The following is a 15,181-nucleotide window of genomic DNA, read 5'->3' as shown; positions in this document are numbered from 1 at the left end:
TTTCAATACTGTGATGTGTCTAATTCTTTCTTCTTGAATGAAAAGCAAAGGGAGATAATGTTCTGGAAAAATGAATAATTTCTTATTCTTCTTCTAAACCCGAACAAAACGTTGTCAGCCATTAAATCATCTTCACTAAACCCATCTGACATCTTCAGTTCTGGGCTAAGATGATCTCTCTGTAAAACACACATTTCAATGTAACTATACGGAAGTTATAAAGCTGATGGTTCTCCAATTAGTAAAGAAATAAATCCTAAATCTTCATTTAATTATAAAAATAGCTGACAGATCATTAAGAATACTATCATTATTCAAAGTAATATTGTCACATGCTAAGATCTAAGTGGCTGTGCTTACTACTGAAGAAACCTCAAAATAAACAGTTTCCCATGCTTGAAAAAAAACATTGCTCCTATAAATCTAGGTATTTTGTTTTTAAAAATCAACAGTAAACTTAGGAGCCATAAATAAAAATAAGACCATCTTTTCTCAGGACAGCTTGAAATAAAACTGTACTGTTAAAAACTTGAACACACTAAATAAATAAAATAACCAATAAAAAAAAAAAAAAAAAAAACTTGAGCACATTCTTACCAGGAAAAAGACAGAGTCATTTCCTAAAGACTAGAGCCCTACACACTCGTCTGGTCTAATCCATACCACTCCCAAAAGAACGGTTCTTTACCATCTCAGCGCTCTTTTACATAGCACACAATAATTGCACCTACATTTAAAAAAAAAAACTGCAAATAAAAAAATCCACATTAAAATCCTGCCTCCTGAAAGTCATGTCAGTGATAAGAGACTGCCAATAGCAAAAGCAAAAGGGAAAAAACCAAACAAAATGAAAAACCAACTTAAGTATAAATTTGTATCATTACTTCATACTTGCCAAATCCTGAAGATATTTTATAACTGCTTTCTTAATTCTCCAAATCTTTCAGGTTTAACAAAAATAAATCAAAACAAACCAAAAAACCTTCCAAATTATTTAGGACAAACCCTCCAATAATTCAGTAAACTCTAAGCTGAGTAATAAACCTATTTATTTAGAGGGATAGCTTTAAATGTTTCAATGTAAGGACCATCCCCAGTCACAGTGGAGAGAGAGGTCAGTCAGAGACCTGCCTTTCGTGAAGATACCTATGAGGCAAGGACCGCTGTACCTTGTCATTTGTTCACATACAAACGTAAACCCTTGCTGGTTCCAAGGACCTTCACATAAAGCTCTTCTTGGTAGAAATTTAGCATGGGGATTGGGGGGTAGAGAGATGGCTCGGCGGTTAAAAGCACTGTCTGCTTTTCCAGGGGTCCTGAGTTCAATTCCAGCAACCACATGGTGGCTCACAACCATCTGAAATGGGATCTGATGCCCTTCCCTGGTGTGTCTGATGACAGCTACAGAGTGTGTGTGTGTGTGTGTGTGTGTGTGTGTGTGTGTGTAAGAATGGGAGTTTAGAATAAAAAAAAAAAGTTTAACATGTTTTTCAAAGGCTGAGAAAACATTCAGAGCCTTTGTTTGGATGGAGGAGGGGATCCAATTCTGACCACTGTTGATGTAGCAGCTTATGCGTTCAGAGACAAAGTACTCAGAAGCAAAGGAGACATTTCCTGGTTCTATCACTAGAAATCAGTGCTAGGACCATCACTCCTGTCAAACAGGACTCACTCAAGGCATCAGCTAAGTCACAATGCACTTTCTGAAGAATGTTCCACCTGGCTGAAACTCCCATCCAAGGTCTGAGTCCTACCTTCCTTAGATCTGAATCACAGAAAACAGAGCAGCCCAATCTGAGCTCAGAGCTGTCCAAGGCTGGACACAGGGCACGCCTGTAACCCCAGCGCTCGGGATGCTGCGGCAAAGGACTGCTTCAGGCCCAGGCCTGCCCAGGCTACGAGGAGACTGCCTCAAAAAACCACAAAGTGTGTTTGGCTCTGTCTTCTCTCTCTGGGTCCTCCCAAAGCTACAGATGACAGCCGCTTCTCACAACACTGTAATGGCCTGTATGCTTTTAGAGTTTTCTAACTTAAAAATACATACAGGGATTAATATTCCTAAAGAATTCAAAATAGAAAATACTAACCAAAACAGGTCAATTCAGATTGTACAAAGATACACATACTACAGTACAATGGCGGTTCACTTCAAGTGTCAGTCACAAAAAGACATTATCAAAGCCCTGAATTTCAGCCTCCCAAGACTATTTCACATTTCTTTAAGTTGGGGGTGGAGTCCTAAATAAAATATACAATAAGTTTTGTATTTTTTTATGTTTAAGAAGTGAACAATTCTTCAACAAAGGCACCATGAGCGAGCGAGTCCAGAGTTCCTTTATTTAGAAAGAATACACACGGAAACACCTCCTTCTGACATGCAACATTTTAAACTGTGGTTTGTATTCATAAGCCTTCTTTCACCAGTAATAGTTTTCTTTGATATAACTCTTTTTTTTTTCTTAAAAAAAAAAAAATTTCCAGAACAGAAATATTTGGAGCACACAGAAATGGTCCCCCATAATAAAAGGTGTTTTGAGGTAGCAGGACTTTCCCTACTAAAATCGTGGGGATGCATTACTTATGGTTTCACACTAAGTCAGAATGCAGATTTGTTGGCCGTGCATTTAAACGAATTAAATCCAAAGACAGAAAAGAAATGTACATGGTACTGTGCCTGACCAACAAGAAAAGAATGTGAGACCCATCAACTATGAACTCCTTTAGGTGTTAAAGACACAAGTATGAAATAGAGGGTAACTATTTTATTTATATGCCAAACCAGAAAATTATTTGTAACAATCTATAAAATCCAGGATGCATATGTCTAAAAAGAAAAGCCACATGTCATAAAAAACAAACAGGCAACAAGGGAAATAGGCACAGAGCTCAGTTTGGGCTCCTGTTGCAATTTCAAAATATATGTGAAGTAACAAGGCATCAAGTAGTGGTTCTCAACCTGTGGGTAGCAACCTCGCAGGGGTGGGGTCAAATAACCCTTTCACGTGCGTCACCTAAGACCATCCTGCATATCAGGTATTTATGTTTTATAATAGTAGCAAAGTCACAGTTATGAAGTAGCACCAGAAACAATGTTATGGTTGGGGTCACTACAACATGAGGAGCTGTATTAAGGGCTGCAACATTAGTGAGGCTGAGAACCACAGGCATTGATCATGTTGACCCTAAAAGTGACCAACTGCGCTGTCCTCAGCTTTGGGGTAACCTGTACAGGGCCTCAGCACTGACAGTGGCAGGCCTAGTAAGTCAAGACTGTGTAGTAACGGAAATGAAAAATACTCAGCACCTGGTCATTTAAGGCTCACAAAAGAGTCCTCTGGAAGTCTCTTGCAATCACCTCAGTGTCCCATGAGCACACCAGAGGCTTCCTTTGTCTCTACTGCCAAGCCACAAACAACACAGTTTAACACCAGATTGCATGATCCAGAAAAGCAGTAGGTATGGGCTACCCAGACAGAGGTGCAAGTCCTTTAGTAGAGCAGGAAATAGTGCCTCTCTGAAGAGCAGGACTTGAAGATCTGTCACTTCGTAATGACAATCTATCTCTGTGAACGTCAAGTGTGATATGCAGCCACTGCCTAGATCATAGGGGCATAACCAGCATAGAGAAAGTTCTTGATACTGTCCCCCCAACCCCCACAGCAGGGTGGTGGCTCTGCTCAATCACTCTCTCCAGCCTGAACACACTGGGAAAGATGACTCTGCCCTTTCAGATTTACCTGTCCGTGTGCAAGGGGTTTTAGGGCCTTCGAAAATGTTCTTTACATACAGAACAAGTGGATAAAATTAGACAATGTATTCAGTGTCCAATTCACTTGCAAATGTCTTAAAGAGGTTCCCTACCACTCCATCAATTTACATCACTCTTTTGAGGAAACACGAGAACTTACGTCATCTTAGACTTCTCATACATTTTCACTTGATGTCATCTTGAGTCAAAGTCCAATAATGAAAATTCTGTGAGTAGAATAATTAATGATCCTTGATGCAAAGTATTAAGTACTCACATGGCTATTTTCTAATTTTACTTATCAAGAGGCAGAATACAGATATAATACAGTTTACCAGAGACACTTAAAAGCAAAAGCAAGTTTTCTTAATACAACTGATATGGGTTTCAGTTAATCATGAGTACAATGTTATAAATGAGTTAAAACTGAAAATTTTAAAACCCTCATGATCATTATAAAGACAGTTATTGTGATCATTTTACACATGAGAAAACCAAAAGAGTTAACGTGTCCCAGAATCTAGTTGTGTGTAAGGTGGAATTTGTATCACATCAGTGTCTATATTGCTTCTGCCCATAACTACAATGCAATTATTACTGCCTTCAAAGAAAAGGTCTTTCTGTGCTGACAGGCAAAAATACACTAATGACAGATATAAACAAACAAACCAATCTCCACACATCATACATGTTTAAAAATTTGTACGCAAGCTAGGCATGCCAGCATACCCCTGTAATCCTTGCAAGGCTGAAGCAGAAGGACCACAAGCTTGAGGCCAGTCCAGGCTGAATAAAGACCAGCTCAAAAGACACGATTCTGAGTGGCCAGAACATCCTCACGGTAACACACTGAGAATATGAACAGAACACTGCAAAGAGCACATGTAACAAAATCCAACTCAAGTATTTAAGTGCAGTCACATGTGAGTGAATATGTTGAGAAAGTGACATTTAAAAAGATTGAGGTCCATGTAGTTGGGTATCATTGTTGCCTACCTAACACAATAACTTGTGTGATCCTACACTCTAGACGGGCACTACTCTCCACTTCAGTGTCTGTTCCCTGTCCACCTCAACCCCTCCTGCCTGCCTTCCTTCCACATTACCATCCAATATACATCACACAACCCGCAACTGGACACCACCCTAAGCAAGCCCTCCAGTGCCTGTTTCATTCACAAGTGCGGCGCTGAGAATGCTGAAGTCAGGTCTCCTGCGCGATCACCAAGCACCGCAGGCAGTGTGAGACGGCAGACTTAGGAGGGCTAGAAGGACAGCGCAGTTCCCTCCCTCAATTTCAAGCTGCTACAAGTAAGTGCATGTAGAATGGCGGGCCATCATTTGTTGAGATAGAAATGTATCTGGGGATGCCACCTGCCCCTCCTATACCCCTCCAGCACCCTCCTTGTCTGTCCTAACTCCACTTGGAACAGGTTTCACATTTACTGTTCTCTGTGTTGCTTTGTGTTTGTCTTCTCAGATGATTGCTAGTCCTACTCACTCTAAGAAAGGCAAGCATCGATCCCCTAAGCTCAAGCCACACAAACACAAGCCCAGGCTTCCTGCTACTGATAACTTATGCAGAACTCTGACCTTCGCCACCTCTCCAACAGATCTGAGTTGCTTCGCTGACTACAATAATCATTAGTGTTGGTACTTACTCCAGAACCTCCCACACACTAGGCAACACTCACCAAGTTACAGCTCAGATGAAAAGGCTCCTGCACCAGCACTACCAGCGCTGAGCAAACACCAAGCGGTACTGCTACATACAGTACACGGAGAAACTGCTCCAATCCTCACAGACACTCAAGGAGTAGATGCAATTATCCCCAATTCATAGATAAGAACACCGAGATGCTCGGGGTGCAGGTCAGTGGTTCAGCGCCTGCCTAGCATGTATAGAGCCCTGGGTCTGAGCCCCAGTGAGACTAAAAACAAGCAAGAACTGAGGAGTGTTAAGGGTCACCAAAGTACAGGAACACCCTCTCTATGTATGGGTACAGAATTGCATTCTTTTGTAGTATTCTTCAGGAAAACACACACAGAAATGAGTATGTATCAACCAGTTGATGCAAGAAAGGAGAAACAACATTTGCAACCCACACCCGTCCTGCACAGCAATGCACCTGCAGTAATGGACAAAGGCTGGTGGTAAGCTTTAAAATGGATGACATGCATTTGCTGATACGTCAGGCTTATAATGGAATGCAGCATGACCATCACGCCACAGTCCTCCACACATGTACAGCCTCACGTACTCAAACTCCTACCTACTACCTTCCAAAAACTATGTGGACCTAAACTAAAAGAACACTGCAGAGACAGTGGACTCACTGTTGTTACAGCATGTGAGACAAGAGGAAAGCATAGCCTGTGAGACTTCTTCAGATCCAGACTGGAGTAAAGGCAGTATAGAGGCAGCACCAGATGTAAGGTGGCTGTTTTTAAAGAGCTACACAGTAAAAGTCTTCTGGTTACAGGAGAAGTGCTGTAGTCATCTTCGCTTCTGCTTTTAATCTAAAGTCTTCCAGCATTTTGTATTTGATTCAAATACAAGTCAGCAGATAACTGCTAAAGAACAAAATGTCCAGTCCCAAGTCTATTATTCCATACGTCACCTGTTATAAAAGGAAAGGAGGTGCCACTTGCCATGGAGTTGTCCAACATGGGTCACCCAAACCAGGTAACTGCTTAATTTCCCCAACAAAGGACACTGGCACAGCTCCCGCCACAAGGCTCTGACATCCCTGCGAACAGTCCTAATCCGCCTCTAACCACAAGGAAGAACCACAGAAAACCCCAGGCGAGCTGAGAACTATGCAGAGCACCAATGGCATTCTTGAAAACCTTGTACAACTGCCCAAGGGGACCAAACACCGAAAAGCATGATCCTTGACTTGCTACTACTTTTTTTTTAAACTAAAATTAAGTACATCACTCAGATCTTAGATTAAAAACAGAGATGAAAACTATGCAGTAGACTATCAAATCAACTGTTCTGTAACAGTTTAAAATTTTAAGGGTTAAAGAAAGTATAAAATACACTTCAAAAACAGGTAACAGAAGTAGAGACACCATAAGACTGAAGTGTTGGTGGATCTGTTAGAGCTGAGTGATGCCTAAACCTTCTCACACCTATAAAATGTAGGAATATGCACCCCAAGGCAACATCAGACAGGTTATCAAATTAAAGAATTGTGGAGATGCTGAGGATGCAGCTCATTGAGAAGCATGCAAGAAGCCTCAGGCTCAATCCCCAGGGCAGTATAAGCCAGACATGGTGGCACATGCTACACTTGGGCTGTGTACCTAGAAGAGAAAGAAGTTCAAGATTTTCTTGGTCACAAGTTCGGTAACAACTGCAATAACACGAGAGCCAAGGTGAATGGAAAAAGCACTAAACAATTCTGTGCTGCCAACTCTTTCAAGCAAGGCTTTGTATCAGCACCAGCAGTAGTTGTCACCGTCTGAACTGGGAATGTATTACTACAACTCCATCAAGACCTCCTCAGGCTCCAGGCACTGGCTCAGCTCATCTACTACGTTTCCATCTTACCTGATCACCCTAACTATAATGGACCTTAGCACATTCTCTTCTTCCTCTTTTCCATTCAAGTCTCTTTATACATACATTTCCTAGTGTGTCTCCTGTTAGAACCTGAACCTTGAACCCCATGAACACTGCAACTGTTTATTAACCAGAGCATTCCTGAAATACAAGGCAATACCGGCTGGCACCTATTGATACCAAATAGATGTAAACTACATTCTTCAACACAAAGCACTTTGACTAAACTATAGTACACTATTAGATGTAATCAATAGAGGCATGGCTCCCACTTCAGACTGCCTCACCTGGTGAGCTCTGTGATGCTGAACACTCCCTTTTCTCCTTCTCCTCCTCCTCCTCCTCCTCCCTCCTCCTCCTCCTCCTCCTATTCTTTTTCTTCTTCGTTGTGGTTGTAATGTAAATCACACTAATCTTCAAGATGTTGAAGAATCCAAAGTGAAGGACAAGCACATACCTCAAATACACATTCACACACACAGCCTTTACTCCAGTAATCATTAAGGCTGGGCAGTACTACACAGTGAGCATCTATCCCTCTCTAAGGCTAACAACCATATGGCTCAAAGCAGTAAAACTCAACCAGGTCAACTTAGAGCTCACTTCACAGGAGTATAGGGGTGTGTGTGTGTGTGTGTGTGTGTGTGAATGTGTGTGTTCAACATACTTGGTTCCTGTTTTGTTTCTAGAAAACCTTTTCCTAAACACTTACTACATGGCTTCTCTTTCCCCATGTGATGAGACAGACACCGTAACCACGGCATCTTCGTAATAAACCAGTCTCTAACTCTCCTAAGAAGCCAGTTTAGCTGTGTCCTAACTTCCCCTAAGGAAAAGAGAATTTTTCTTCAAGATACAAAACTAAGACCAGAAACAGAATAATTTAGCAGTATCCTGAATAAATCAGCACAAAACAAGTATGCTGCTGCAAACGATGAATGCAGGAGGCCTTCCTCTTCTATTTCAGGTAAAACAAGAAGAGAGTCTAGAAATTCAAAGTTTCAGAACGGTTGTCCTTTAGAAATCAGAAGACCAGATCTTGGAAACTTTAGAAGTAACTTCCAGTGATTTCATCCTAGTCAGGTAAAATATTTAGTAACAACAATAATAAAAAAAAATGGTATTAGGAGAAAGTCTCAAATTTCTTCACTCTTTTTCTCATACAGATTGAATTTGGGGGGTGGGGGGACACAACAAAAAAACAAAAATAAAAACTTACTTGGTCCACACATGAAAGTGGCATTGTTGTGAGACCAGAAGTGCTCCAAGTCCTCAGGCTTGGGCTGTCCCTGTCAGAACCTTGATGACTTACAGTTTCGAGATCACAAACTCCATTCAGGTGCTCTCTAGAGACAGCTAACAATCAGCAGGCAAGCAGTGCACCAACAAAAGAAACACAATCAAAACAACCTAGACTGGATCATTGACTTAACAAGGTCAGGCAATTTAAAAGGCATACAGAGGGGCAAAAGTACCTCTATGCTGGGAAACACCGCCAGGCACACAGCCTGTGCTCAAATTGAACTTTTAACTCACCTACTGAAACTCACCTTAAAACTGAATCAAAACCAGTACCCACTGGATGTTTTCTATCTGCAATGCACTTATTGGAGACGTTAGCCATTCCTGTACTTTTCTAACAGAAACAAGAACTGCACACTCCTGGTGGGACCCTGGTCCCAGCACTGAGCATCCACAGCCCTACACTCTGGGCTACACATACAGCAATCTGGCTCCCGATGCTGCACCTGGGAAAATGAAAAAATTTAATGGCCAGAATAGATGTTGAGGAGAGCATTTTCCAAAGTGAAATCTAAACAAAGCCAAAAACAGACTCCTGCTGATTCTGGGAGGAAGGCAGCTAAGGCCCAGGGTCTGAAGCCTGAGCACCCAGGAGATATTCAGTTAGTGCTTTCACTTCCAGTTTTCCTTAAGTTCTTACCTAAGCACCAATCTCTTGGGTATTCAAAAACTGAGTAAACAGTTAACAGGGACCCGGTAATTACAGAAGAAATGATTAGGGCAAAGGAGAGCCAAACAAGTCAACTGAAACATAGCCGACAGGTATGTTCACAAGAACCTGGACCTGAGGTTTCAGATCTGCAATGTGATGTCAGGTATCTGGAGCAGGGTAAGGGGAGAAAGACAAAAAGAAAAGATTAGTTGAGGTACTAACATAGTCGCTACGCTACAGAAACAGAGCCTGGTCACGATTAAAAACTTAAGTCCCCAGTCTTGGCTAAGCTCACTGTTTTTCCTAATGCTATACTCTGAGGATCACAGGTTAACAATCACCATCTTCCTACGTAGACCCTGGCCAAACACGTCATTTTCCAGACAAAGCATCGCTGCCTGGAAGTGCTATTTCTAACCCCTAAGAAATTAATAAAGTGGGAGAAATCAAGCAGGCCTGGTGAGCAGGGCACAGTGGCTTACCCCTGTCAAAGCTGTGCACAGGAGGCCGAGGCAGGAGGATGACATGGATCAGAGGCCAGCCTGGTAACACAGTGGAAACTCTACCTGGAAGGGAGGTAAAAAGACAAAAAGAAACAAAAACCCAAGCTAAGCATGCTCAACATAATCCAACAAATAAGAACGTGTAAGCTGAGCACGCCGTCCTCGCAGCTCACACGGTCAGGCTCTTAGCTACGTGCACCTCGAAAGCCTCTCATGCACACCAGCCTAAGGCCTCACAGAGTCAGTCCAACAATCTCAAACTGGGAAATGCCAGGGGTTTTTACTTTGACTTTTTTACTGTTATTTTTATGAACTGAGCATGTTTCGTGTTGACTGGGTAGGTAATTAGTCTGCTATAAAGCACTGAAAAGTAATCAAGGTGAACTCTGTCCATAGGCATGCCCAGAGAGGACTGGAACAGCCACTTACATCCAATGAACTAACTCGGAAGTTACAAAACGAGAGCTCGAGCTCATCTCCACATCGACACACCTCATCTGGCCCATGGTGCCAACACTCTGAAAACCGGATTTCCTATAAAACCTGATTTCTACAAGGAAGCAAGAGAGAAAATGGGCAGCGAGCCCAGGTCACAAGTGCAGTGATCACTGCAATGACCAGCACCAACCACACTAATCACACAGAGCAAGAACTGTGTTTCAGGGTTGGATGTTGATATAATAGCATATATATATAGTTTACCTCGTGAAGCATCAACAGTAAAGGATCAATGGAAAATGAGGTAATGCATTCAGAAGCTATTATTCTGGAGCCACACTGGATACCCACTTCCCCTTCAAAGAAAGGCCTTCCAGCAAGGATCACCCTCATTCAGAAATGAGAAACTGAGAGTCTAAAATGCTTAAAAATCCTTGCAAGTGCAAGTTCTATCAGCCTCTAAAGAACCTTCCAGGCCTCTCCACTGCCAGTTCTTATTGATTCTACCACAGCAACTAACCTCTTTATTTGGAATTGTATGTTTGTTTGCCCGTTTAGAAAACAGAATCAAAGCACAGACTGAGGCACGTCTCTTCATACCCAGTCACCACATCTGGTCAAACCATCCCTACATACCTTAAATGTTTTAACACATAAGCTGTGTATTTATTGGTCAACCTTAACATGAGACCAAGCCCTTGGAGCATGGAGATGATGACAGTCTCTTTGTTGAAGCTGTGCCAGCCATATCTACAAATGCAGCATTTACAATACCCAGCTGCTTCCTGATAGTAGAAAGCTTCTGTAAAGCAATCCACACAGTACACAGACTCTGAGCCCACTGTGCCCCCTTCTCCTGAGCTCGGTTACCCACACAGTACACAGAACTCCGAGCCCACTGTCCCTCTTCCTCCTGAGCTCAGATACTTGAGCACTTCTCAGTATAACCTATAGGCACCATTTTAACCACTCACCTTGGACCAACTCATTCCAAAGACTCCAACTTGGTTTTCTGAATAAAGCTTGCATTTACTTCAGTCCATTTATATGATATGCAAAATACCATAAAAAGAAGACTTTTCTACTACAAAATCATCTTGGAAATCAGTGGAACTTCTGGGCAGAATACAACACACAGTTCCAGGAAACTCACTGACTTGATATGGCACAGAGGGTCACCATGCTATATCCTATCAAAACCTACTCTACAGAAATAGTCGTAATTCTCAAAGGCAGCTGTGAACACCTGTTATGCACAGCACAGGAAAAGACAAAACTGAAACACAACTGACCCTAAAGAACTACAATCTACCACAGCAGGTAAGACACACTAACCAATTAGCTTTTAGTACAGAGTAGAAAGTACCCCATGAGGATGATAAAATACAGTGCACACGTTGGGAATACCCACATCTACCTGCACTCTAACAACGCAGGTCCTTGATACCTGTTTAAGGTAACAAGCAAGCTGAAAGGAACTTGAAGGCTTTCATGGAAATAGAACGTTAATGTGGAAAGGCGAGAGATCCCATAGAGGAACAATGCAATACATGCGTGAAGAAAATAAAAGGGAATGGTAGACACGGAGATGCACAATTCTGTTATTCAGTGTGTTGATTGAGGAACACAGGAAATTAAGTCATGGTGTTAGAAAAGACCAGTGTGGAATTGTACCAGAGACCATCACGATGCCACAACTCACTATCCTCTGTCAAGAGTCTGCTCTAACTCACCAAGCATTCACTATCAACTACCATCAACTATCATGAACCCAATGTACACGGTACTATTTCCTTATGAAAATTCATCTCAGATTTGTTAAAATATCTCAAGAACTTGCACTCCAATAAATTATGAGTACTAACTATTCTCAGTGAATAGTTCTTCTCAGCATCCGAAGAAACCGCTGAAAGAACTTCAAGAATCTAAGAATGTTCATCTAAGGCAGAAAGCGTATGACTGAGACCTCAATAACACAAAGTTTTCAGTCTGAGGCAACAGAAACAGAAGTTACAAAGCACTAACATGTGATTCTGGGAACCACAATCCATTAAGTTTTGAACAATACTGCGCTGGCAATGCCAAGGTGTTATCTAAGAACCTACAAGAAGCAGAGGGAAAAGCCAGTGTGGGGGCTTGACTCACAAACCACACCTCACCTGTGTGTCAAATGTGAAAAACTGCAAAGAGGGAAGGATCCCAGTAGGAAAGTCAGAAAACAGCACAAGTCATGAAAAGCTAAAAGAAATGTTGAGCCTGGACAGTGTCCATCCTGTGAAGTACTAGATGATAAAGCAAAAAGGGTCATACAACCTTACTTTTCTCATTTCCACAGAGCCACAAATATAGCTCATTTTTCTCAACCATGAAATGTAAAACTGTTTCTCAGGACATGGTGGAGAAAAGGTGAGTGGCAGGCGAGCCAGTGTGCAGACTCTACTTCAGAGCAATGGAAGAATAGGAGGGAACCAGCTGAACCAGCTGACTGCCCAAAAGTTTTCCTTTTATGCAAATTAATAACCTACCAGGCATTTATTTGATTAGTTCCTTAAATTTGATTTCCCTAGACAAAGATAATTACATGTTTTACAACAAATCTGATGGTTTAACAAAATGGCCTCAAATGAAATATTAAAAGGAGATACCCCTGGGCTGGAGAAATGGCTCAGTGGTAAAGAACACTGACTGCTCTTTCATAAGTCCTGAGTTCAATTCCCAGCAACCACATGGTGGCTCACAACCATCTGTGATGGGATCTGGTGCCCTCTGCTGATGTGTCTGAAGACAGCTACAGTGTGCTCATAAACATTGATACTACTTTTTTTAAAAGGAGATACCCTTTTCTTTTGAATATATAAACTCATGAGAATATTAAACAAATTCTAGTGCAAAGCCAGTGACTCAGTCAACTAGAAAGCCCTCCTATTAAATCAACTGCCGCTGGCTTTTACACATCAAAACCAGACATATGCATCCTCCTCTCTCCTCTCATCCCTGCACCCCCAGCCAGCCAGACTTCTGTGTCCCAAAACTCATCTACTAAATATGACAAGCAATAGCACATCATGGAAAGTATTACTTTACAGGTCAGCTCTCAGTGCTGTTGACTATTTTAAGGTGATTTTACACAGAAAAGATCGAGTAGAAATTTCCATGTAAATCCGGCCTAGGCTTTAACTCTACAGCAGACGTTAGTAATGCGGCATGAGTGCAGCTGGGGTAGAGTGGGGTCTCTCACAGCAGTGTCAGATCTACAAACCATGTTGACAGGAAGGACTCCTTACCCCACGCCATCCTTGTTCCTTAGCTGCAGCTCAGGGGCAGGCACAAGACTCCTTCTATCACCTTCCGCTGTAGTGAGCTGTAACCCAAGAGGACTTTAATGCCAAATCAAAGTACAAAATTGTTCACAAAGCTCTTTTAAGTGTGCAGCTTCAAGCAGAGCACGAAGAGCGATCATCAAAGATACAAGCTAAGCTATAATGGTCGGGCCCAAAAAACCAAGAAAATGACTGATGGGATCACCTGACAGCTGGACACTTCCACCTGAACTTCTACATCAACTAACAACAGAAATCTCACCATGTCGTACTTATCAAAGGTTGTCAAGCAGCCCCATCTGGGAGCTCTGAAAAGCTATCCATTCTAGTATTACTTCAAGAATTTCTTGGACACAGCTCTAGAACATCTCAAAACACAGCCAGGTTGTGTTATCAAAGAGGCCAGGGTGAAAGAAAGCATATGAAACTCTTCAGCAGCCAGGTTTTAGAAACATCAGTGCCTTCTGCATCCTACAATTATCAACAATCTTCTGTAGCTAACTTCACAGTATACCATAAAAGACTTAACCTGCAAACCACTTCAGTGACCTACTGTAAACTATACTCTGCTTTTTACTAAAATTAAAAATGGAGAGTACAGAACAAAGCTTAAGGTTTAATGAGCGAGCTTTGTCCTTTACCCCCCTGGAGCACTGCTGCTGCTCTCTGCCAACAGGTTCTTAGGCATTCCAGGCAGGGAAGGCACTGTATTCCTCATCTCCGTGGCTCCACTACCAAGTGCTGTGACCGCGGACATGTACCACCACGCCCTGCGTGCGATTCCTAGTTTTAAAAATCCCTACATACAAAGGGACATACAAATGCTATCTTACTGTACATTCAGCCATTTAGTAATTAAACTAGGTGCTATTTAAACCATTCACACACAACGATTCTTGAGTAATAATGACATGATTTCAAGAAATATTTCCTCGGGGCTGTCACAAATCTACCCCATCAGTGACCAATCATCTGACCAAAAGGGTCAGGCCTAACAAAGGTCTGAACTATGTAACCAAAGAATATTTACATACTGCACAGATTCTTCTTCTACACCCACTTCAAGTATTAAAAAACAAAACCTATGAAGTCCTTTAGGGCTGGGTGTGGCTTTATCCATTGGAACCCAGAGCTCTTTCACGAAGGGAGAAACTGCAGAGTGACGTCCAGGAGCTCGAGAGAAGCAGGGCATCAAGTATTCCCAGGCTCACCAGCCTCCCTCAACCACCTCAAAGTCCTCCCGAGCGAGCGAGCGAGCGAGCGAGCGAGCAGGCGGAGGTGGAGAGCAGCCTGCGCTCACTGCCCCACAGGCAATCCTTGGGAGAAGACGCTGCTGGCATCTGCAGCTTGGTGTTCCCTCTGCAGCTCTGCCCTTCCTGTTTTCTCTCCTGAAGCCATTAGAAGCCTGGATAGGAGCTTCCAGTGTCAGCCAGTGTCAGCAGCTCTCCTAGTAAGGCACCTAAGGCTGTTGGTCCTAAGCAACTACCTTTCCCATGGCTTGTCAGCACCCCCAGAGCCCAACTCACATCCGCCGTGCCATTCTACCATACTCCTCAAGTTTTTATCCTGGTTTTTATGCCAGAGAATACAAAATTACAACTTTGAAATAGCATTAAAATCAAAGTGCACAATCTTGAGGACTGTGGT

At 42.3% G+C, this 15,181-nt stretch overlaps 2 protein-coding genes across 2 annotated transcripts in view; both read right to left on the bottom strand.

The window, feature by feature from the left end:
• Positions 1–15,181, bottom strand: part of Slc5a3 (solute carrier family 5 (inositol transporters), member 3) — a 29,152-nt gene that overhangs the window by 11,468 nt on the left and 2,503 nt on the right. The window lies entirely within an intron of this gene.
• The window catches only part of Mrps6 (mitochondrial ribosomal protein S6), a 53,892-nt gene that overhangs the window by 36,222 nt on the left and 2,489 nt on the right, over positions 1–15,181 (bottom strand). The gene's annotated exons all lie outside the window — the stretch shown is intronic.

This window comes from Mus musculus, chromosome 16 (assembly GCF_000001635.26).
Source record: "Mus musculus strain C57BL/6J chromosome 16, GRCm38.p6 C57BL/6J".
NCBI classification, from domain to species: Eukaryota; Metazoa; Chordata; class Mammalia; order Rodentia; family Muridae; genus Mus; species Mus musculus.
This window is presented reverse-complemented; position numbering and strand designations above follow the sequence as displayed.